This window comes from Petromyzon marinus, chromosome 40 (genome assembly GCF_048934315.1).
Source record: "Petromyzon marinus isolate PM22_M1 ecotype Great Lakes invasive population chromosome 40, UKy_Petmar_22M1.pri1.0, whole genome shotgun sequence".
Taxonomy (NCBI): Eukaryota; Metazoa; Chordata; class Hyperoartia; order Petromyzontiformes; family Petromyzontidae; genus Petromyzon; species Petromyzon marinus.
The window spans coordinates 10581483-10606340 of NC_133706.1; the positions used below are offsets into that span (position 1 = coordinate 10581483).

Consider the following 24858-nt stretch of genomic DNA (forward strand, 5'->3'; position numbering starts at 1 on the left):
GGGGGAGAGGAACAGAGGGAGGAGGAACGGGACAGCAAAAGTGGGGAGGGACCGAGTGGAGTGGAACGGAGGGTGAGGAACGGAAGGGGGGTGGGGGGTTGAGGCATGGGGGAGTGCAGGAACGTGAGGTGCAGGGATGGTGGAACAGGAGAGGAAAATGGGGGGAGCAGGTGCAATAAAATGGAGGAACGAGGGGGGGGACAGCGGGGGGAGGGTAGACAGCGGGGGGGGGGGAGGGGCAGCGGGGGGAGGGGGGGTGTGGGAGACTGCGATGCTTCCTCACTCTCCTGCTCATCCATCGCAGCTCACCACTAAACGCTCTCGCTCAGCGGTCGTGCTGAGAGGGACGAGCTCAACGGGCCCGCGCTCAGCCGATTGACGTCATCATTTATCAGCCGCGGTCAATCCACCGCTGGATGAAGCAACCAATCAAGCCTTTATTTCTACAGCACTGTTTCGTGCAAAACACGCGATTCAAAGTGCTGTGCAGATCAAATAAAACATTGTTAAAACAATACAATACATTTCCATACAAACAAAATTGCATCGTAATAAATTTCTATCGAAGGCGTATTAAAAAAAAATTACACTATGACATAATCTTAAATTAAAGCAAGTTTCAAAAGGTAGGTTTTTAGATTCAACTTGAAAATGCTTAATGTTGCGAAGTCACCCCCAAGCCATCACCATGTCCACCGAGTACTTGCGCCAGGAACTGATTTTACCACTCAATCTGCTTACTTCTCCGGCAATAATCATGAGAAGGCATCCTTTTCTTTAACGTGTGCCGAGGCAATACTTGTTTTTACCATCAGAATATTTACGGAATAATTCTCTTTAGGCCGCGTGGCAAGGGTCATGATAAATAACCCCACTCCCACGAACCGCAGAACTCGAGAACATTTTAAAGTCGCCTCCCACCACCACCACCTCCTCCTCCTCCCCTCCACCCCCCACCCGAGGAGCTCCCCCCCGCCCCCCCCCCCTCCACTCTATTTGCAAGTTTTCAGACGGCTCGAGTTGGCTGCCAATTTTTGGAGAAGGGGCCCCAACATTCTCCCGGACCGTTTTCGTGAAGTGTGACCCAAAAGGTGAAAAGAAGAAGCCACGACTGGCACATTGCGTGGGGGAGCGAGTAAGGGGGGGGGGGTGATGTGCTCTTTGTCAGACGTGGCTTGACAGGTCACACAAAAGCCATACGTTTGAGACTGGAGGAATCCGATGAGCTATGAAGCTCTTTTCCTTTTTCACAAATGTCTAGTAGAGGCTGGTCAGCAAGTTACAATTTCCTCAGCAGGGTTTTTATATTAATTCAATTTAATTTCTCAATCGGCAAAGACGAACGATGTTGTGATTTGAGTAAAGAGTTTCGCTGAGCGACGTGGACACCGGACTTTGTTTTTCATCGTCTGCTGCTCCACCGCTGCACACGCCCCGTGACTTCGGGCTGCGGTTTTACGTTTCTCGAGATAAACAGACGCGTTGTGTGAATGAAAGAGAGAGGGAGGGAGACATGGAGAGACAGAGAGAGAGAAAAAAAAACATTAACTCAGCCCGCTGCAATACACCACTCAATTTTTTTGTAAGCTGTCACTTTAGCAATTATCTAAAACGCGGCATAATTAATTCCATAAATTAACCGACTTCACAAATTATGCTGCACCACAGCAGGACACGTTGTCCCGCGCCCCGATTTGTAATCCGTCAATGCCCGCGTCTCTGTCTGGACGACCATGGAGCTCAGATCCCGCAAGGGCTGCCAGTCGTGCGGACGTCTCGCATCATCAACCAACCCCCCTCTCCCCTTTGTGACCCCCCCCCCCCTCTCACCACCTCTTCTTTCCAATTCAAATGCAATCCTCGCGTTCAAATTCCCGTACTCGGATCGTTTCAATCGATGGCGCTGCCGCTCGCTAATTATCCGCGTACACTCTCGCTCTCCCCCAACCCCCCCCTGCCAGCGAGTCTGCTGGCCGGCAAAAACAACAAACGACAAAACTTTGGGATGCGATGCCAGCGCCTCACCTGCACTCGGCAAACTTTTAGCAATGCGCTCGCCCCCGCACCGTCCACAACGCCCGCTCCCATCACAATGCCCCCCCCTCCACCCCCGGCGACCCACCCCACGCTGGCCACAATGAACACAGGAATTCTATTCTGGCAAATCGCCCGGTGATGCTGGATGATGTAATTACCAGCGAAACGTCGTACTGCTCAAATTGTAAATGTTGTGGATTTACTCTCCAACACACCGGTTCGGCTGAAGTAGTAAACTTATTGGCGTTTTGTGTACGTGACAAATCCATTACTGATTGGCTGTGTCGGGTGGTGGAGGGTTACGACACATTTATACTTACGCGATCTAACCCAATAACCTTGATTATTAATAATATTGGTCGCGACAGCCTACGTGTTATACGTTACTCTCTACCATGATGCTCCTCATACTTGACACAATCTTACATCTCTCTCATAGTGATTCACCACTCGCTCCCAGTGAGTGCCTAATGGGCAATGTGACTCATTGCTCAGGCTACGAGAATTGAAGTGCTTTTAAACAACGTTTTATATTTAATTTAAATACATACTTTATAGAAATTGTAAGATGTATGTCCAGTTCATACTGCTATCCATCCCCCCCTCTCTCTCTCTCTTCCTACGTGCCATCTCCCTTTTCAAAGACTTTCATAGTTAATTTTATAGTTAGTTAATTAGTTAGTTAATTAATTAGTTAATTAATTTTAAGACTTTCATTTAATTAGCTAATATACTACTTAATTTGTTGTATTTTTTGTCTCATATCACGTAAAACTGAAGGTGTTCTCTGTTTATGTCTTGGTGAATATTTCCACCGTACATTCAGTCAGCTCGCGTGCGGTTGTTCCGTTGATTGTGGGATCGTGAGAGGTGGTGTCGGCGGCGGCCTTCATCCAGCTGTGGATTGACCACGGCTGATACTGGCGATGCTGACATTGACGACGACATTGATGATGGTCACACACGTTTCAAGCTATCCATTGGATTCAAGGGGCCTCTTCGGGTCCCTGATGGGCTATCTCATCTGGTTTAAAAAAAAAAAACACGATAGATTTATCGACGGGGGTGTTTACTTAAACCGAGGGAAGACGCTGGCGTTGACAGCACAGATCTCGCTCTGCGGTTTGTGAGCGCAGCAGTGAGCGAGTGCTATATCAGAACGCCGCTCCGCCACAAACAAAATTCGCGGCGGCATCGCTGCCGTTCGACGATCCTTGCGGAGACACGGACCCTTACATACGCGCCACCAGCACTTTACAAGTTGTGAGAGAGTTGTGTGTGGGGGGGGGGGGGGTAGGGGAGAGGGGGGGGTCATAAGTAACTGGGACACGAGGGTACTGGACGAGGCATTATGATGGGAAGGAGAGGCTGGGAGGCAATGCTGAGTGGGTGCCTCATACGCAGTGTTAAGTCAGGATACGCAGGCACCTTCTGACTCAACCCATCGTTCTTCCTGGGGTCGATGCAATGATTACGACCTTGTAGGGAAATCAACATTGGTGATCATATTAGGGAAACTCGGCCCTGACATAGGAACGTGGAATTTCCACCACTGGCTGAAGACGGTAAGGAATCAATGAGCAACCGCGAATCTTTTGACGCGGTTGTGCTGCGGGCATCTCCCATGCGTATTCCGGTTGCCCCGCGTGTCGGTCAGCGAGATGTCAGACGTTTCGCTCCACATGCCGAGGGCTTCTCCGGTAGCTAAATATCTGCGTTCTCTTCACCCCCTCCTATCCCTTCCTAACTTGTGCACCGTTTAGAGCGAGAGAGAGAGGAGAGAGAGAGAGAAATAGAGAAAATAATGAGCAGGCTCGATAGCTTTGCCCTTTCTCCGGAGGGGGGCGAGAAATGAGCAGAAGAAGAAGAAGAAAAAATTAAATCTCACGAGTGAGCAGACATACATATATTAAAATATCGGCGAGCACGCTCCAGAGCGTCCCGCGGTGCCTGGGGGTGGCTGCGAGAAGGCAAATAGCAGCGTGTCTCCGTGTTAGCTTCCCTTACCCAACGGGTACACCTGGGGTGGTGGGTGGTGGTGGTGGGGGAGGGTCCCTCCCGCCCTGCCAAGCTTTCTCGACTCGAAGTCTTCCAACGAGGCAACGACCACCGGACAATTAGGACAGTGGCCATAGATCATCCTGCTGTCAGCGCCGCCGCCGAACAAAACGGGCTAATTAATTTCGCCGAAGGTTAAACACAGCAAGTGCCTTTTTAACACCGGGGCCTCTACGCATTCTATTCAGGTCACGAACCTCTTTTAATTTTGCGAGCCCGCTATTACTGGAAACACTGAGGTCCAACAACAGAGACCCTCTTCTCTTTAATGATGCAACACACACACACACGCACAAGAAACGACAACCAAACGACATTCACACGGCGTGAAAAGGATTTTCGCAAAAATGAAAATCGCTCACATTTACATGAATGCGATGGATGTATCGGATGAGCGTGAGTTGAGCGTAAAACGTTGACCTGCGAGATACGCGCGAGTGGGTGGCTACGGTGGCGAGATGTTAGCTACCTCGCCTGGTCTACAGGAGGTCGTGGGATCGATCCCGACCCTGACGCCTGCTGCTGTATATTTGGAGTTTGCGTGTTCTTCCCGTGGTCGCGTGGGTTTTCCCCTCCACATTTAGAAATAGAATGCGTATTTGGCTGCTCTAAATGTCCACACGATGATAAGCTACTTCGTCGAGCTTATCGATTGTGGTAGCCAGGTCGCTTCTGAAAAAAGAGCTATACAACTCAGTGGGCCTTACCTGGTAAAATATCCAAAAAAAGTTTATTTTTGATTGAGTTAGAGACCGAGACCATTGGGGAAATCCCCCCTCCCCCACACCCATCCGTAAAGCCTCCGTTATTCTTGTCCAGTGGAGATTGGGGGGCCCACTTGAGGCAGACGGGGGGGGGGGAGTCTCTTATCCACAGCTCATCCTCTCAGTGTTAACCCCACCCCCACCCATCCTCCATCGGGAGCAATTGGGAGCAACGCAAAGCCAAGGCTGTTCTCTTCACCGAATTCCTGCCACGGCTCCCGCTCCGAGCTTCAACGAGGGTGGGCCTTGATCACTAAGGGCCACAAAAAAACAAAAAAAACGCCAAGCGGCCAGCAACGGGACGGCACTCTCAACGTTGCAAAGTATGCGAGTGTATTGCATGTGTTTCTTTAAATTGAGCGGTCAAGGTTATTATGGGAGCTTTGGGAGGGTAGATGTGATGGCAGGAGAAGGGAGCGACGCATCGGGGGTACGTCTTGAGCAGCTATGCCCAGAGTGTTGTCATCCTGTGTGCTAGTTCACGTTACACGCCAGTGCACGTATGTTGTAACTTATTTCGCACCATACGTAGCCAACCGTGCTAATCGTAGGTGAGGAGGGGGGGGGGACAACAAATAAAACGCAAAAAAGCTTTTGTAAATAAATTGGTTTTCAATCTGGATTTAAAAGCGCACCGCTCTGGTGCCGATTTGTATTTGAAACGTGTTGAGACCATCGCCTTACTAACCCCGCGTGGACATGTGATCTCTGAATAGCGTGGTCTCTCAGCAGGAGAAAGGGGGGGGGGGGGCGGCATGTATATATGTTGAACTTCCTTCGCACCGTACGTAGGCAACCGTGCTAATCTTAATTGGTGGGAGAGGGGGGGGAGGTGCGGGCGTGGCACCATACCAAAGTGCATTGAGATGCTCTGGCGCACGGGAAGCCCAGAAAGTCACGAGATCCATCGACGGCATCGCTGCGATGGCAAGGCCCGAGTCCACGGGGGGTGTGGAGAGGCCATCGCCTGGACGTGACCACCACGTGGCCTGCGACGCGGCAAAGCAGGCAAGGGGCAAACCCCCGCGGGCTTTTGACGCAAAGCGGAACGGAGCGCCGCGGACGTCGGAGAGACGAGCATCGGGGGGGGGGGGGGAAATAAAACAAACAAAATTAAATAATCATAAACTGGCAGCACTCATAACGAGGCCCTGGCCTGCACTCCTGCACCCCATTTGCAGGATGCCGTGCATGACAAGATTTCATTTTGAGGCAGCGAGCCGATCAATCAGCGAAGCGTCGCGCACGTAAAAGCTCCGGACAAGGGTTCACGGAGACGGCCACGAGTCGATTGCGTGGGGAACTCAAGCTACACAGCGGCGTCCCCGACTCTGTTACCGCCCAGCCGCCAGGAGTTCCCCGATTTACGAGTGAATCATGCACAGACAGCTCCGTTGTCAATCCACAACCGCTGGTCGCGGGATGCCTCGACCGTACATGACCCTCGCTGGTCAGTGCGGTTTGGTGACGGTAGGGGCCATAGAATCGGAATATTTATGTATGCTGGAGGAATCCGATGAGCTATAAAGCTCCCTTTTTACAGATGTCCGCTAGGGGCACGGGGTCAGAACGTTAAAAAAACAACACAAACAAAAGCACGATATGAGTGCAAGGTTGAAGAAAGGTAAACAAATTACTTTAAATATGAATATACAAATTAAACTGAGCAATTCATAATAAAGGTTTTTGGGTTAGATCGCGTTATTTATAAATGTGTCGTAACCCTCCACCACCCGACACAGCCAATCAGCAAAAAAAGTGTCACGTTGACAAAGGACAAATAATTCACTACTTTAGCCCACCGGTGTGTTGAAGAGTGAATCCACAACATTTACAGTTTGAGTACGAAGTTTCGCTGGTAAATACATCCAGCATCATCGGGCAATTCGCCAGAATGGAAAAGCCCTCGCTTGCTCCCGGTTTTAAATAGAGCAGCAGGGTGACGTCATCATTTAACTCATATCAGGTGCAGTGATTAGAGGCGGAGGGGGGGGAGTATTGTAATTATATAATCGATTAGTAATCAGTCAATGGTTATGATTAGTAATGAGTTGTAGATGAATAATTAGTTGTAATGTGTGTTAGTGATTATATGCTATGTTAGTAATCCGTTAATTAGTATGTGTTTCCCCTATAAGGAATTGTAATGTGCATTCATATTCTTAGCTCCCTCGGCAAAGCCACGCTGAAGGGAAACAACAAAACAACAAACATATATTTTATTATTTTATTGCTTCCCCCCAACGCGACTCCACCGAAAGAGCCAAGAACATGAATTACTGCAGTCACGAAAGCTTTAAATCAAAGTGTAATGTGTATTATTTAATAATACGCTTCCAGGCCGCACTAAGCCTGTAGCTGTCAGAGCGATTAAAGTTATTTTTATTCCTCTCAATTTCAATGGATTCTCTAATTAGTCTTTGCCAGTAATAATTAGTTTTACACAACACTGCAACATTATCAAAATCAATTGAGTGTCCTTGTTGACAAGCATGTTCAGCCACTGCCGACAGTTGTGTTTGAGATAATTTAATATTTATCTGATGTTCTTTTAGTCTTACGCTGATGTTACGTCCCGTCTGTCCAATATAGCATCTGCCACATAAACAATTAATCCGATATACACCTTCTGTTGATAATTTAGGTAATGCGTCTTTAGTGCAAGATACTAGTTTTTGAATTTTGTGTACTGTACCAAATCTTACTGTAATGTTTTGCTTTTGCAAAACACGGGCTAATTTGTCAGTTACTCCTGAGATATATGAATTTTTATTGTTTTAACAATCTGATCGCTTTCAGCAGTATTGCTTTGCAATCGTGATTTGGCATTCAGTGCTCTGTTAATTTGAGCATTATTGTAGCCATTCTGTCGTAGTGCGTCTTTAACGTGTTTGATATCTCTCACTAGACTCTCACCATCTGACACTGTTTTAGCTAAAGTAGTGAAATATATGTCTTTTGTCAACGTGACACTTTTTTTGCTGATTGGCCGTGTCGGGTGGTGGAGGGTTACGACACATGTATAAATAACGCGATCTAACCCAAAAACCTTTATTATGAATAATATTGGTCGCGAAAGCCTACGTGTTAAACTGACTAACCTCTATGGGGAGGATACTTTTCTTAAAATCCAAAAATTGGAGAAGCTCCGCATTAAGCGGATGAAATTGATATCTTCACTGGCATTCCTCAAAAGGTGCAGAGATTCAAAGGTAATACCAAACGCAGTTAAAATAACACATCACATAAAGTCTTCTAAAGCTAACCAAATACTACACAAAGCTAGCGAATTATTATTAATAGAGAGAATACAGCACCATAGGAGTGAATTATCTTACATTTTGGAATCGCTAAAGCAGTTACACTTAGATATAAGCAATAGTGTATCTATGCATTATTGGAATATAATCGATATCATAACACAACAATCGGCTGATAATGTGTTTAATTTAACAAAAACTAACCAAATTAATAAATTTTCTAGACTTCATAATAAACAAATCCCTACTAAAAACGAACAATTTAAAAACAAAACCGTAATGAACTTGACTAACACTGTTTTAACGAGTGACATGACCTCTGTCCTTTCTAAAGGCCTTAACTTTGCCGTTACCCCACGCACAATTCCAGTGGATGAGATAATTGCTGAGGTAGAATCAGCAGTTAGACTCCTTCCACATAATAAAGCAGAGATGACTAGACATGAGGTTGCCAAAATAATTGAGAATAGCAAAGTTCCAAAAGTAAATATTAGCTCTAACGAGGCAAAAGCCTTAAGAGAGCTGCGTGTAAATAAGGATATCCAAATCCTAGCAGCTGATAAAGGCCGCACTACTGTAGTGATGTTACGAGCCGATTATGATAATAAAATTAGAAATTTACTAGAGGAAAGTACCTACATTAAAATTAAACGAGATCCAACTAATACTTTAGAACATCAGACCACTGCAATAATTGCAAATTCATTAATCCCTAAAAATGAGCAATACCAAATTATGCCAAGGGCCTCAAAACCACCTAGACTCTATGGGCTACCAAAGATTCATAAAATCGGCATCCAATTACGACCCATAGTCAGTACAATTGGCTCTGCCACATATCAATTAGCAAAATATATAACCAAACAAATGCAGCCCTACATCGGTAGGACATCTTCATTCATAAAAAAAAATTAAGAACATCTTGTGAATGTGATTACTCCTGATGATATTCTGGTAAGTTTTGATGTGATTTCTTTATTCACTAAGGTTCCAGTGAACGAATCGCTTAAATTACTTGATACACTAGTAAATCATACCGGTTTACCAAAAGATATTCCGAAACTTGCTGACCATTGTTTAAATAACACTTACTTCTTATGGAGAGGGGATTTCTTTAAACAAAAGGAAGGAGCAGCAATGGGCTCTCCTTTATCCCCTGCTATAGCAAATTTGTACATGGAAAACTTTGAAATAAGAGCACTTGCCTCGAGCACATTAAAACCATCCTTTTGGTTTAGATATGTGGATGACACTTTGGTTGTCTGGCCACATGGTAAAGATACACTTAATGATTTTCTAAATCATCTCAATGCACTAAACCCGGCCATCCAGTTCACCATGGAAATGGAGGTGATTAACACACTCCCATTCCTAGATATTTTGCTTGGACATGGCCTAAAAGGTAAAATAACACGCAGCGTTTACAGAAAGCAAACGCACACTGATGCCTATCTGAATGCAGATTCACATCATCATCCATCTCAGAAATCCTCTCTTATCAAGACGCTCATACATCGGGCTAAAACAGTGTCAGATGGTGAGAGTCTAGTGAGAGAGATCAAACACATTAAAGACGCACTACGACAGAATGTCTACAATAATGCTCAAATTAACAGAGCACTGAATGCCAAATCACGATCGCAAAGCAATACTGCTGAAAGCGATCAGATTGTTAAAACAATAAAAATTCCATATATCTCAGGAGTAACTGACAAATTAGCCCGTGTTTTGCAAAAGCAAAACATTACAGTAAGATTTGGTACAGTACACAAAATTCAAAAACTAGTATCTTGCACTAAAGACGCATTACCTAAATTATCAACAGAAGGTGTATATCGGATTAATTGTTTATGTGGCAGATGCTATATTGGACAGACGGGATGTAACATCAGCGTAAGACTAAAAGAACATCAGATAAATATTAAATTATCTCAAACACAACTGTCGGCAGTGGCTGAACATGCTTGTCAACAAGGACACTCAATTGATTTTGATAATGTTGCAGTGTTGTGTAAAACTAATTATTACTGGCAAAGACTAATTAGAGAATCCATTGAAATTGAGAGGAATAAAAATAACTTTAATCGCTCTGACAGCTACAGGCTTAGTGTGGCCTGGAAGCGTATTATTAAATAATACACATTACATTTTGATTTAAAGCTTTCGTGACTGCAGTAATTCATGTTCTTGGCTCTTTCGGTGGAGTCGCATTGGGGGGAAGCAATAAAATAATAAAATATATGTTTGTTGTTTTGTTGTTTCCCTTCAGCGTGGCTTTGCCGAGGGAGCTAAGAATATGAATGCACATTACAATTCCTTATAGGGGAAACACATACTAATTAACAGATTACTAACATAGCATATAATCACTTACACACATTACAACTAATTACTCATCTACAACTCATTACTAATCATAACCATTGACTGATTACTAATCGATTATATAATTACAATACCCCCCCTCCGCCTCTAATCACTGCACCTGATATGAGTTAAATGATGACGTCACCCTGCTGCTCTATTTAAAACCGGGAGCAAGCGAGGGCTTTACCATTCTGGCGAATTGCCCGATGATGCTGGATGTATTTACCAGCGAAACTTCGTACTCAAACTGTAAATGTTGTGGATTCACTCTTCAACACACCGGTGGGCTAAAGTAGTGAATTATTTGTCTTTTGTCAACGTGACACTTTTTTTGCTGATTGGCCGTGTCGGGTGGTGGAGGGTTACGACACATTTATAAATAACGCGATCTAACCCAAAAACCTTTATTATGAATAATATTGGTCGCAAAAGCCTACGTGTTAAACTTAACCTAGCAATTGTATTTATTTTAGCAATTAAGGCGCAATGAGCCATTAGTGTCAGGAGCGACCTGGCCACAAATGATAGCTCACCGAAGTGGCTTATCAGAGAGTCAGACTGCAACAAAGGATGTTTCTGCGCTGCCCTATGTTGGCCGACATTGTAGCTTCACAGTCTGCAACACTATCCGTGTTGGATGGTGTTCAAACGAACACTATCCAGGCTACAGCCTGTCGAGCTTCCAAAATCTGAAGCGATCAGGTGCATGGCCAGCTGATTTGGCCAAAAAAAAACCACCCATAGCTCAGACGGAGTTCGCGTGAGCATAGCGGCACCTCTCTCGATATATTTGCACGATTCGAATCGATAATCAATCATTATTTTGTTGGGATGAATGGTGGTGTCTCTAGTGACTGGCCACAGGGGTGACATGACCCCATTGCTGGCAACGTACATGGACGGAAAAACCATCGATCCTCACACGCGATGCCTTACTGCTAATAAAGACTTCCCGAGGACACACGCGTGGGGGAAAGCTTTACAGAATCCATGCGTACGCATGATTTGTCTTCCTTGTTTAATTGGGGTTGGGTTGGGGTTAAGCTCACAGGCCATGGCCAACAATTTTGGGCGAAAAGTTGACGTCATGAATTATCCATCTTGGAACTTAAAACAAAATAACTTGAGCTTACTCTTGTTAATTTTTCAGCCTTTGGATAGACTGGTCCCCACCATGGGAATATGGATGTTTGTCATTGGCTTAGGTCCACTATCAGAGATGAGCAACAAGCACCCCGTTGGTCGATGTAGACAGTTCGAGATTTGACATTGACATAGTCTGTGAAAAAATAAATTCCCACATCTGTTAACTGCGTATGAACTAATCACCCAGAATGCAACCGGATCTCTTCCGATCTCAGAAGCTAAGCAGTCTTTGTGCGCCTGGGGTAGTGCTGGGAATCTTGACCGCTACGCACGCACAGAGGTGTTGTAGCCTGATTCCTCCTTGTTTCATAACAATGTCTGGCGGAGGGGGGGGGGGGCACAGCTGGTGCACTTGTACGATTTGCAATGCCCCCGTGCCACTCCGCTGTCGGTTGTGGGCGGTCATCTGTTGTAAATAAAGGGACCCTACCACCACCAAGACACGGTCATTTCCCCACAGACGCCTTTGTTGTAATTGCTCCTCCGAGGTAGTCCAATAGGCGATTCTGGGCGTGTGGCAAAATTCATCCTGAGATGAAGCCGCGTTTTTATGGCCACATCTGCACATTGCCCCGCACGAATTATTACAAAGTATTACATTATCGTGGTGGTGATCATCATCATCATCATCAGCAGCAGCCATGGTCAATCCGCGGATGGACGAAAATGCATGGCCGTCTTTCGCGATCCTGCGATGCATCAATCCATCTCACGCAGGGGTCGGCAACCAAAATAACAAGAAGAGAAATTCTTTTTTTCGAATTCGGTAAAAACAAAAAAACAAAAACCCTCAATATTTCAAGAACCGCAATGCACTGTGTGGTGAATACGAGAGACGGTGTGGGTCCTCGGCAAATAAACGGTCACGAAGCGGTCCTCAAAGAGCCGCATGCGACTCCAGAGCCTCAGGTTGCCGTGCCCCGATCTAACACCTGCGCACGAGATGATTCCCATCGCGCCATCTCCGCGCCGGACGTCGTTCCCGGACGCGTTCTCCTCCTCCGTTGGCCGCCACCCTTGCAGGATTCTCGATCATCGACCAGCACGCATCCACAGCGACGCGTCCTGCTGCCCCCCCCCACCCCCACCCCAAAACCCCACACGCCACCAACCCACTTACGTCTGTTAGCACTGTAATTATTATTGCAACGTATTACCCACTCGACTACCCTATCCCATGCCCCATTGCGCCCGTTAGAATTTGCGGGGCGCGCTGCGGTGATCTTCTGCGGACGCGATCGCAACCCGCGAGTGAAACGACCCGGTGACGAACGCTCGGGCCTCGCTGAGAGATATTCCTCAAGGCACGATCGGGTCACAGGAGTGCGAAGGCGGCGTTTGGAAGAGAAAGGAGACATCGTGACGATCTCGCGCCATTATGTCACCTAGACTGACTCTGCCCTACGCCCGATATGTTAATGCCCGACCCAATTGATGCAACACTTAGATGGGATGAGATTACAGCAATTAATTTAACACATTTTTTTTTTGGAAGGCAGAGGCAGCCAGTAGAATTTATTTGCTTCGCTCTCCGGGGACGCGGTGGGGGTAGGGGGAGGGGTGGAGGGGGGAAGGGCGGGGGTAGAGGGGGGAGGGGCGGGGGAGGGGGCTCGCGGGGTCGGCGTGTGGACAATCCGGGGCGCGGAAGCGGCAGGGGGGTGGGAGCGTGACCCAAAGATCCCACCACTTCCCCACACCCCCACCGCCTGCCCCCCCCCCCACCACAGCCTCCCTCCCTACCACCCCCACCTCTCCACTCCTCCCCACTCCTCCAGCTTAAGCCACTTTTTTTAATTACAACAGACGCCCCCTTCATTAATTTCATTCATACAAATTTAATGCCACGCCTGCTGTACGAGGCCCGGGTTCATTTTTTTTCTCCTCCTCCTTCTTCTTCTTCTCTAAAGCGTATACACGTGATGAATTTGCCTGCTTTAATATTAACTGTTGAGCGGCCCCGTTTTGCGATATTAAATTATGCAAATTAAGAAAAGGCATTTAATGGAAGGGATTTTTTTTGTCGCTGTTGCAGCGCGCGACGCGCTAAACGCGTGCAGCGGGTAACGATGTCGCGCGGAAATTAATCTCACATTGTCGCATCGTAAATCCTGCCGCTCGTCTGAAAGAATCGGGGAAATTAAAATTTTAACGCGCGGTATTTACTCGAATGTATTATTACAATATCACGTTGCTCGAGGATCGCACGGGCAAACACACGGACCTCGCTTCTCGATTGCGATCGAAGGGGGGGGGGGGGGGAAGCAAGTGGTGGTTCGACTACCGAGAGTGCAGGCGGTGTAACTGCACAGATGGCAGTAGCTCACGTGCCGTAGGAGGCCAGGCACCAGTCTAAGGAGGGGGGGTTGGACAGGAGATGGGTCCCAACTTCATTCACGCAAACTCTACTCATCCACGCGGTAGCGGCTCTTGGCTGACCATCGGACAAAGTCGGTGGTTGCCACATCGCGTGCTTTCGGATGCGCTTCTGCGGCCGTCGGGAACGATCTTCCTTCCGATATTAGAAAGCCACTGGAAGCTACGCACTTTCAAATATAGATCGAAAAAACAACGCATTTCTTTAGAACCGCTTATTGTGTTTAGTTTGTTGTCCTTCCCCCCCCCCCTCCCCCCGCACCTCCGATGAGTACGATTAGCTACGTACGGTGCGAAATAAATTCAACATACATACATTCTTGGTACCATGGCACATGCCCACCAGGCCACTCCGCCACAGGTACATTGATATTCGCGTTGGCAGCCGGATCGTCCGAGAGTGTCCCCATCTCGCGCGAGCCAATACGAGCACCAACTATTGCGTACATCTGACCACAGGCGGGTGTGACGCGCGGATAGCGGGGAGGGGGGTCACGTTTGGAGCCGAGGAATCACGTGATGAAGCGCTGCGACACAGCGACAGCAGCCCCGTTGCGTCTGGGTGGGGGAGGCGCTGGGGGCTGGTCACCCCCTCCCTTCCCCCCCAATCCCGAAGGCTCATCCACTCCCCCCCCCTCCCTCCGTCTCTAAATAATTATCGTCAATTCAAGAAATTATTGTCGGAGCGCCGGTGTATCCCCATTGGTGTTGAGCCTATTCGTTTACCGCAACCCTCTGGAAACGCCGACGAATCGCTCCGTCTCTGAAGAAAAGATTGGGAACGCATCGTGCGTCCGTCCGCCTGTCTGCGACAGGGAGGGGCACGATAACTCTCGTGTGGACGATCCAGATGAATGAAGCTTTAAAATAAAGTTGTGTTGCTATTAGCGGGCTACCTTATTCAAAAACCGGCCACATTGATCAAAGTGTCGCCCTTTGATTAATGTATCTGTTGAGCGGCTAGGTAGGTAACGTTATTATCGCTGATTGAATGCTTCCCGAAGAGAAACGCAAAGTCGAAGGGCGTTACGGGATCCGTGCGCTTGCACGATTTTTTTTTTCATTGTTCACGTCGACCTCGGGTTACTGAGCAAGCGACGGCGTCGCTCTGCGCGACATGGGGAGGAGTTCGGGGAACGCGCGGCTAGCGGGGCGAGCGGGGAAGTCGCGTGCGGTCGAGGATTACGCGGCTCCGAGGAAGTACGTGGGCCATGTGGCTCAGAGATCAGAGCGCTGAGCCGGCTCCGCTGAGGTTCCTGGGTTCAAACCCAGGCTGGCGATCGTGATTACGACAGGCTCTCAAGTGCAGCGGGGTTGATGGTGGTCTCAGCCCGGTCGCCAATGAATGCGTTAAAAAAAAACATTGCATAGGATTTTCGTTCCGCACTTAAGTTGCTTTGAATTCCAGTTATGATTATTCAATATCGGGTTGCGTCTCATTAGACGAGCATTACTGTCATGCGCAGAGCGGGTGGGAGCGCCTCAACTGCGTGGACCAGAGGTCACTCGAAGGGATCTCAGAGGTAGCTCGTTAATATCCACTTCTGTGGGCCAAAGTTGCCAACGGATTCTTTGTCTCGTGAAGACAGCACGCTGATACCACAATGACATCGATGAGGAAGGGAATTGACAAACAAACGAAAAGTTGTCTCCGCTGAAGTTCGGCTGGTACTTACTGCAACCAGCCCTCAGCCAGGCCCCATTCCCGGCACCACTTGCTGGGAGGGGGGGGCGGGAGGCTGCAGGGAGGGCAGCACCGACCGATTCGCGCCCTCTGGGGATCCACACGTCAAGTCAGGACAGGGTAATCTTACGCGCCGCTGAATGTCCCAGCATTGTGTTTAATCGATGGCCCGTGCTGTCCCTCCTCCCTCTCCCCAAAAAAGGACGGAGGGAAGTAACCGTGACCATTAAAAAAAATAATTTAATTCCCCTTTTCCTAAGTCGGCAGGAAGTCACGCGCACGTGGGGGCCCGGCGGGCGAGATGGGAGCGAGCGAGCGAGCGAGGGAGCGAGGGAGCGAGGGAGGGCGGCTCACAAAACCCCTCCTCGTGTGGCCGCGCCGGCCGCCCCCAGAGGTGGACATCTTTCCACCCCGCTTCGGAGCTTGCACAAAAAAAAAATTGAAACTGAGACGCGCGGCTTTGTCCTGGCCCAGCTCGCCCGCGCGCTAGCCGCAGTTTCTGATTTCCGCACGGAGGGCACTCCCGGATACCAGAAACATCCTCGTCGGTGTAAATCGGTCGGGGCATGTGCACATCGTTACGCAGCGGTGTGATTTAATTTCAAACGGAGACCCGGGGAGGTGCGGGGCCCACCGTTGGTATCGGCAGGAGGTCCGATGTTGTCAGCTCCTGAGGGTGGAAACTTTCCGAACAAACCACAAAAAAAAAATCGCTGCCGTATTCTTACTCCGAAAAATAAGACGCACCCAATAAAAAAAAAACTGTGCCCGACGTGAATACGCAAAAAAATATTTTCTCTCGCACACCTAACGTCCAGTAATTTCCATTTCTTCAATTGACAAGGGGAATGGTTGTGTCATAATCCAGAGAGTACGGTCAATGTTGCCAGATAGACCTTCTAAATGTCATGAGATAATGCACCAGGTCTCAAACACAGAATGCAAATGAGAGGCCCGAATGCCTAGCTGGAATGGCACCGAAATCTACATCGTGTCCGCATGCTCAAAAAACTGTCAGATGTATCACTCGTTGCTGGGGAAACGCAAAAATGCCACCAGGTCTCGTGACAACGTCTCTAAGTTGGAAAAGTGAGATCTAGGTAAGTGTTGAAATATCGTTGTTGGCGTAGTGTCTGGTGAACGGGAGGGCTGTCCGGAGGGTTACCATGGAATATTTCCGATAAAAGCAAGAACGTGGACCCCAACAGGTGTTGTGTAAGCCGCGACGGCTGTACGTCTGTACGTTGAACCTCTTTCGCACCGCACGTAGCCAACCGTGCTAATCGGAAGTGCGGGGGAAGGACAACAAAATAAACGTAAAAGAGCAGTTAAAGAAATGAATTTACAATCTAGATTTGAAAGCAGGAAGTGGCTTCCTAATATCGGAAGGAAGTGCGTTCCAGACGGCCGCGGAAGCTTATCTGGAAGCGCGCGATGCTGCCGCTGCGAGAATAGTCCGGAGTTCGCGCGACGGTTCATGCCCTGTGACGAGATCAGCAAGGTAATTGTGGTTTATTTCTGGCGAGCACTTTGTGTGTGTGTGTGTAATGAGTGCGACCTTCCAATGTATTCGTTCGGCAACCGGCTGGCTAAACAATCGACATTAACACACGACAAGCCCCATGAGCGGCATGCCTCACACCGCGCCCACATTGCCGGGCAAGCAGAGTGGATGAAGTAAATTCGCCGGGTCATTTGTGGAGTGAACAAAATGATTTAATTAGCGGACCCAACTTTACTTCAATATTTATTTACGGCACCTGGGGAAATAGCGGCCGGGGGTTGACCGTGACACGCACGCACGCACACGCGCGTGCGAGCAGAGGAAACAAAAAATTGAAATTCAAATGCGCGGTCCACTCGGAGACGGCAGTCGTAGAGACAGAGATCATTCATCAACGGTGGTCCCGTGTGAGACCATAGAAGCGGAGATCGTCCACCGAAATAATAATAAGAGAGAGGGATGGGGGGGGGGAGTGTCCGTTCAATTAAACGCCAGCGATCGGCAGCCCTGCGCTGAGCCAGGAGCATCGTCCGTGCATAGTCACGCGGTGCGCGCGTGCGAACGGGGCAGAAGAGATCGTCCCCTCGTGCTGACGTATTCGTGTATGTTGGACTTCTATCGCACCGTACGTACGTAGCCAACCTTTGGTTAATCGGAGAGACGTAATGTCAAATTGGCAAAAGGGTATTGTGTTTTTTTTTTAAGTGCAGAATAAAAAAAAGAAATAATGGTGAAAAATGTTGGCCGTCGTCATCAATCATCAGCCAGTATCTATCCACTGCTGGGTGAAGGCCCCCTCCAGGCCGGTCAACCATCTTTGACGGTCCCGCGGTTGCTTCGATTCATTAAAGTTTGCGCGCGCACACGGAGAGCCTCTTTAATCGTGCCGTCACAGCGACCGTCATCCTCTCGGGCGTGATCCGCTCCCTTGGGAGGTGCGATCCGAAGCTTCTTTTTTTTTGTTGGACGTCCCGTGGTTGCTGCAAGGGCAAGTTGTACAACGCGCTTTAACGACGCGGGTGATCGTTAGTATAATCTCGCAGTACCTTTTAAAATATATATTTATATAACTCGCCCACTGCACGTGCAACCAATTAGGACCATAATTCAGTTTGAAATATTACATGTACGCGAACAGCATGCGTGGATTGAAGCCCTCTGTCAATGGGAGGTCGCTCCATCTCTGCTGCTGCCTCTGTAGTCTGGAAATACCTCCCCTCCATCGTCCGTGCTGCTGACCCCCTGCCACCGCTCCAGTAAAGACTCAACACCTCTCTCTTTCTCCCTTCTGGGCAGTGCCACGATGTCAGACGCGGATTTGAAGCAATTTAAAGATCCTGCTAATCATTAGTATAATCAGCAAAAGTGGATTTTTTTTCTATTTGTACGACCCAATTAGGAATGGATTCGTCTATAAATTATTGTTTCACCTTGTTTGATGACGGGGAAATGTTCGTAAAATACCGCGGGGTCGAACGTACTCACAAGATGCGAAGTGTTCATCTCCAGTGCGTTTCCGGGTCGTTCCGCGCGCTGTTCGGCCCCGATGTCCGACGTTTTGCCCCACGCACCGGGAGCTTCTTCGGGAGCCGCCCAAACGCTCGGAGCGAAAAAAAAAACGAAGGGACATTAAGGGATCGGGGCACAGCGATTTGGTCAACGGCGGTTCACAGATTGTGCGAACGCCGCTTTCACAGTCTACGCCGAGCGTCAGTACCCAAAGTGTTCACGTGCTCCAGTGAGCGATGGGCGGGAGAGCGATAATCGTGTCGGTCTCGGTGAGAGGGCCCCGCGCGCTCCTTCTTGAGACCAACCCAGTACCGCGAGGGCCCTGTTGAGATTGCCAGCGTAGAGCCAGGGACAGCGAATGTGGAGGGAATCTCCTCTAAGAAATCCCGACTGCCGTTTTTCATTTTTTTTTTTTTGCGAGCGTACCGGGCGCGCGTGAGACTCGCACAATCAACTCACTCGGTGCTACTCAAATCAACGAAGATGATATTGAGAGAATTAGGGGAAGGCGCGTGCGGCCCATCTGTACACCGGCAGACGAACGAGCATCTGTGTGTCTGCCGCCGTAATGAGCCCGGCGTAAAAACAGCCCCGAGCCCGGCTCCCCAGCCCAAGAACGAACGCAAAACGCTCGCGCGCATTTCACTCTGAATCTGAATCCGCATTTAGTATTCATCAATTAGCCCTAACGCCACGTACTGTATAATGTAATAATGTGCGCTTAATGGGGTTCGCATTTCCCAACGGTGCGCCGTGGCCCTCCTTCAAGTGCGCTGTCAATCACGTGTTTAAGGAGACAATTGCCCGGCGCAAATGCTTTGTTCGTGCGATAGCTGGAAGCCACCTCGCGCGCATCGTCGACGCGAAGTGCCGCCCGCTGTCACCATCGCCCGTGCATCTTTCCCGGGGCTCGATGCACAGCGATAGCAGAGATGCTCGTCGTGAATGCGTACATCACCACTGCCTAAAAAAAAACACAGCATGTGGATAAAACAAAAAGCAACAGCTGCAGTTTGAATAATAATAAGGGATTTTTTTTAGTTGATACATTTCTCATGTCTATTCCGGTTGTGCTACAAACACAATGAGGCTAAGTTGCCAGCGGAGGGCAGTGTAGAAAATCAATTGTTGTGCTGTACTATACCACAACGCCTACGCAGCCGACCTTCAACAACCCAGACTGACTGAGGTGATAAAGTAAGGTCAAACACCCCCCCCCACCACAACCCGCACGACGCGGGGATGCCCTCGCCCACACCCAACGGAGGCTCCAAGATTTGACTCTCGTGACCCAGCAGTGGCGTTACCAGGACGGCGGCACGCAACGCAGTGCGGCACGGCGGCCGCGCGGACGGAAGCAGAGTGTGTACGATTCCACGGGAATGGAATTGCGAGACCAATGCTCGCGAACTAGCCAACCGATTTCCGTTTTCATGAACCTCCCCCAGGCGCGAGCCCCAGAACCTGCTTTTGTCCCACACAGATTCTGGGGCTCGCGCCGTACTGCCGTGACCGGAGACATCTCGCGAGTTGGTCGCGAACGTCGAGAGGCGCGATTATTTTCGCAAAGTGACGCATTTTACCAACATCTATATCCACATATTGTTTTTTTTTTCCCCGTGTCACTAATTATTCCAAGAAGCTCATTACGGTGCAATTAACCATGATTGGTATTATTGACGATAAAATTATCATTAAATTACAATAGCAATCCGTAGTTTTCTTTTGCCAATATTAGATTAAATGAGGCAATGAAAAATTGTTTCATTTTTTTCCCCTACCGAACCGTTTTTCCCTCCCCTCCTCCCTATTTACTTAAAGAAATTAGCCTAACAAATGTGTCGCAAATAACGGGAGGCAACCTCACCAGATGAAGATGTCAATTAATATTCCGCCGACCTTCATGGCGGAAATAACAACTTTGTTAAATGGCTTGTGCTGCGCTATTTACATATTTAATGAGAAAATGGTAATTTCCACCGGTCTGTCTGTTTCAACTTCGCTATCACTCGGCGCTCAGCGAGCGCAAAGAATAGGGCGTCGCGATCGCAATTGCGCAACGCTCCCTTGCAACTCAGGTTTGCCTCGGATCTCCTGGGTTTACCCCCACGAAATTAAACAGTCTCCTGCTCCATTTATCATGCGTTGACACATGTCATGTCTAAAAGGGTGTGTGCGTGCGTGCTCGCGCTGAGTACAGCGGGAGAGAGAGAATAAAAACCCACCCTATTCCCTCTCTTATTGGTTCTCAAGGACAACACCATCTCTCATTCTCCTGCTGCAAAAAAAGAAACACACACAGAGACAAAAAAACACACAGGAGGCACGGGTGGCTGGCAGATAAGCCCACCCTGTTTGATGCCATCATACATAAACATGATAGGCAGCGTTCGGAACGGCAGATAAAAGTGTGTTGCGCTCTCTCCCCTGAGAGCAAATCACTGCAGACCTGCGCGCTATGGTTTTCTGTTTGTGAGCTTACGAGCTGCTGCTGCTGCTGCTCGCAAAAAAGCCGCTAAATCAATAGAAGCGGAATAAAAACAAATCAAACAGAGGATGTTTTTTTCTCTCTCTCTCTCTCACACACACAAAACAGCGCAGTTTGGAACGGCGTAGTCCCCCCCCGTTAGGGGCAAGACGACTTCAGATGAACAACAGAAGAACGCGTTAACTTATGAGGACACAGCATCGCTAATGCGAGACGTGATCAAGGCTTCAGGGGATGTGTAAAACAAGCGCGGCTTCACTCAAAATTTCGAACCAAGAATAGTGAGATGATTTTTTGTTGTTTTTTGTTTTTACAAAGAACGACGCGAAATAAGATTTGCTCTTACACGCTACGACAACAGCAGGAACAAATAATCGTACATTTCCCCCTTTTAGGTCGCTACTGGTTTTTTTTTATCCGCTGTATATTCAACGCGCACAATACACACCAACAACAACAACATACTCTGAATCTCGGAGTGGGAACAAGGAGGCTAATGAAAGTGCGGAACTGTGCACCGTTTTGTTTTTGTTGTGTTGCACAAAGTGTCTCGGCACGGCGACCCTCCCGTCGTGCAGCCTAAGGTCACGTGGAGAGCAGCAGTTGCTTTGATGTACCATGGCGCAAGCAACGACCCCCCCCCCCCTCTAAAAAAACCCTCACGAATCTCTCTCGTCGTCCGTTTACCGGGAGGTTTTTTTGACTGGCAGTGGTGGTTTGCCTCTCTCAACTGTGACTCTTCTCAGACGAGGCCGTCTGCGCGAGCCGCTTAAACCACGGGCGTTCCTCTCTCACTCTCTCGCGCTCTCTCTCTCTGTGTCTCTGTGTGTGTGTCTCTCTGTGTGTGTCTCTGTGTGTGTGTCTCTCTGTGTGTGTCTCTGTGTGTGTGTGTGTCTCTCTGCGGTGTCTCGGCGTGTGACGGCGTGGAATTATGTCGCAGGAAGAAATTTTCGTGGCGAGTTTTTATTGCGTGCGCAACGCGAGTCAATCTTGCGGCCCAAACAAAACAGAGAGAGAGAGAGTCGGTGTATAATTCCGGACCTATACTTTTAATGGCCTTGGCTCGTGGATCTCAGTGTTAGGTATTGGCTGGTATTTAAAGCTCCATGTCCTATAAATTACCGGCCGAGGTGCAATTAACACAGTGATCGGAGTGGCTAGATACAATCAATCTATTCAGCGGTGTAATTACACCGTATTTGTTAGGGAAATGAGGCAGATCTATTCATTAGAGCGTGGTGATTTATCGGCGCTGTCAGTCTTGCAGAAAGTGCACAGTAACCCCAGGCAGCTCGGGTGCCGCACTCGCCATCTCTCAAAGTGGCGCTAACGGCGGCGATCGGGGCCACGAGCGTGGACGCGCGTGGTTCCTGGCCGGGCAGCGGAGTTAGCGGAGGCGAGGCGGGAGTCCAATTGGCACCCTGGGTGAGGGTGGTGGTGGGGAGGGGTCACTGGACCAGCATCACGCTCCGCTGCATCGTCCCTCCCGCTGGCGCTGAGCCCGGCCGCTCCGCTCCAGGTGTGAACCTCTGACAAGGCGACCTGCAGGAGGCGGCACGGGGAGCCGCGCTTTAAGCTCCCAATTAGAGGGCCGTGGTGGTGGTGGTGGTGGTGGCGGCGGAGGCGTCGGGACGAGGTTGGGATTTGGCCGAGGTCATTCGTTCCAGGAGCTGAAACCGCCGGGGGAGGTCTGGACGAACAAAGCGAGGTCATCGCAAAATCCCTCCGCGAGCACTTGTGTTGGCGTGTTGTTGTTGTTGTTATTGTTATTTTTTTGTCCACGTTTTGATTTGCTTCATCGCTGTAATTCACTTCACTTGGTTTTGTTGTTGTTGCTGATATCGTCAAGGAGCGTAAACCACCATCACGCGAACTCCGACGATCATCCTCGCAGCGACAGCGGCGGCGGCTTTTTGGCTGCTCGCCATTGAACACAGACGGCGGTCACCGCATCGCGCGCCTTCAGGTGTCGCTTCTGCTACCGTCTGGAACGCTCTTCCTTCCGATATTCGGAAGCCACCGGAGCTACGCACTTTTAAATAATCATCTAGATTTAGAACTCACTGCTTCGGAAGTGTTTTTTTTGTGTTTAATTCGTTGCCCTTCCCCGCACCTCCGATTATCACGGTTGGCTACGTACGGTGCGAAAGATGTTCAACGTACGTGTATTGTTGCAGCTCAGGTCACTGTCGCAAGTGAGATTCCTTTCCTGGTCTCTTGAGTTCTCGCCCTGCTTCCACAAAATTCACCGCAGAACGTTGGCGAGCTCCGTTGGACTAAGCCACGCGCGGGGAACCTTGTCCTCTCTCGGCGCCAAACGGAACTCTCAAAATGCCATCATCGAGACAAAGCACACAAGAATCGATCAAACTTTTATCACCTGGGTGGGACTGCTTGCTCAGAACAACATAAAATATAAACGGGTGTCCGAGTGCGGTCAAAGTTTAGAGAAGAAAAAAACAGCATTGCCAGACTGAAATTATACCTCTGCAGAGTTCCCTAATTAGTGCGGCCCTCCGTGCTTGCAGCGACCGAATTTCATTGTTTGAGGGTCCTTCCGAAGTGGCGGGCCAGATTGGGCCACGGCCGTAATTATCGGCCGCTGGGACAGTCTGCGTGGTTTGCTGCACACTTCTGACGGCGATTGTTTCACCGCCGGAACTCCATTCTCCCAGTCGCACGTGCTGGCGACTCCCCTGCCCCACCTTGTCCACGCGATGGCTCGATACGTCTCTCGGCAAAGCAAATATTCCCGCTGTTTCAGTCGCATTTCGACGCCTCGTAAATCACCGTTGCGACGGCTTTGGTTTATATTCACGCGAAGGTCAGCGCTCACTAAGCAAGTGGGATGAATTAGCGCCAGTTTCGCACGAGGAGGGCCTGGGCCAGCCCCGCGCAACGTCTGTCCACAGGCTCACGGGCGATGCTGCGTGCGCGGTAATAGAGGCAACCGGAGCAGGGTGCGTCGATCGGCCCCAGAGCTACGAAGCTCTACTGACACCTACAGGCAACGAGCAAAGAGGCGGGGGGGGGCGGGGGGCACAGCAGCCCAGCGCACACTCGTTAACTGCATCACCGGCCACAGTCTATCCACCGCTGGATAAAGGCATCCCCCCCCCCCCAACTCCTCCCCGCCCACCCTCCCACCGCCCGACCCCCTGCTCCAAGCCGACATCCTGCAATGTGAATAAATGTTATCCAGCACCAGCGCGCGAGCGGATTCCATCTGCTCCATCTTCGCAGGGGGGACGTCCTCCTCTTCCTCGGGAGCATTCGTGCCCTCCTCGACTGCCGCTTCGTCCTGCGTCTTGTCCACCGGGGACCATCCCATCCCATCTCCTGACGACGGCGTCACGCCGGAGACAAGCGACTCCCCGTCATTATTATATTCATGTCTCATTATGATCATTATGATTATTCGCGAGTGTTGAACGTGCTCTCAGGAATTTAACCCGAAGCGGTTGAAACAAAAACCAGACGAAACTCGCCGTGAGATATACCACGCGACATGCCGCGGAAGAAACACGCCACGGTTTAAAGGTGACATTTGAGAAAGCTGTACGATGTAAATATCTGACACGAGTCTCTGATGCTGATAAGACCGTGGGATACTTAAATGTCAAATTGGTCAAGGTGACGTACAATTTCAACAATTCTTACGATGACTT

General features: G+C 49.1%; 1 long non-coding RNA gene across 2 annotated transcripts in view; it reads right to left on the reverse strand.

Moving 5' to 3' along the window:
• Nucleotides 1-987: 987 nt before the first annotated feature.
• The window catches only part of LOC116950761 (uncharacterized), a 34773-nt gene continuing 10902 nt past the window's right edge, over nucleotides 988-24858 (reverse strand). For both annotated transcript variants that reach the window (XR_004404072.2, XR_004404071.2), the window contains exons 3-7: nucleotides 20928-20980; nucleotides 19547-19666; nucleotides 18679-18793; nucleotides 5712-5889; nucleotides 988-1463 (exon numbers count right to left, since the gene is read on the reverse strand). This is a non-coding gene — a long non-coding RNA (uncharacterized LOC116950761). The remainder of the gene's footprint in view (nucleotides 1464-5711; nucleotides 5890-18678; nucleotides 18794-19546; nucleotides 19667-20927; nucleotides 20981-24858) is intronic.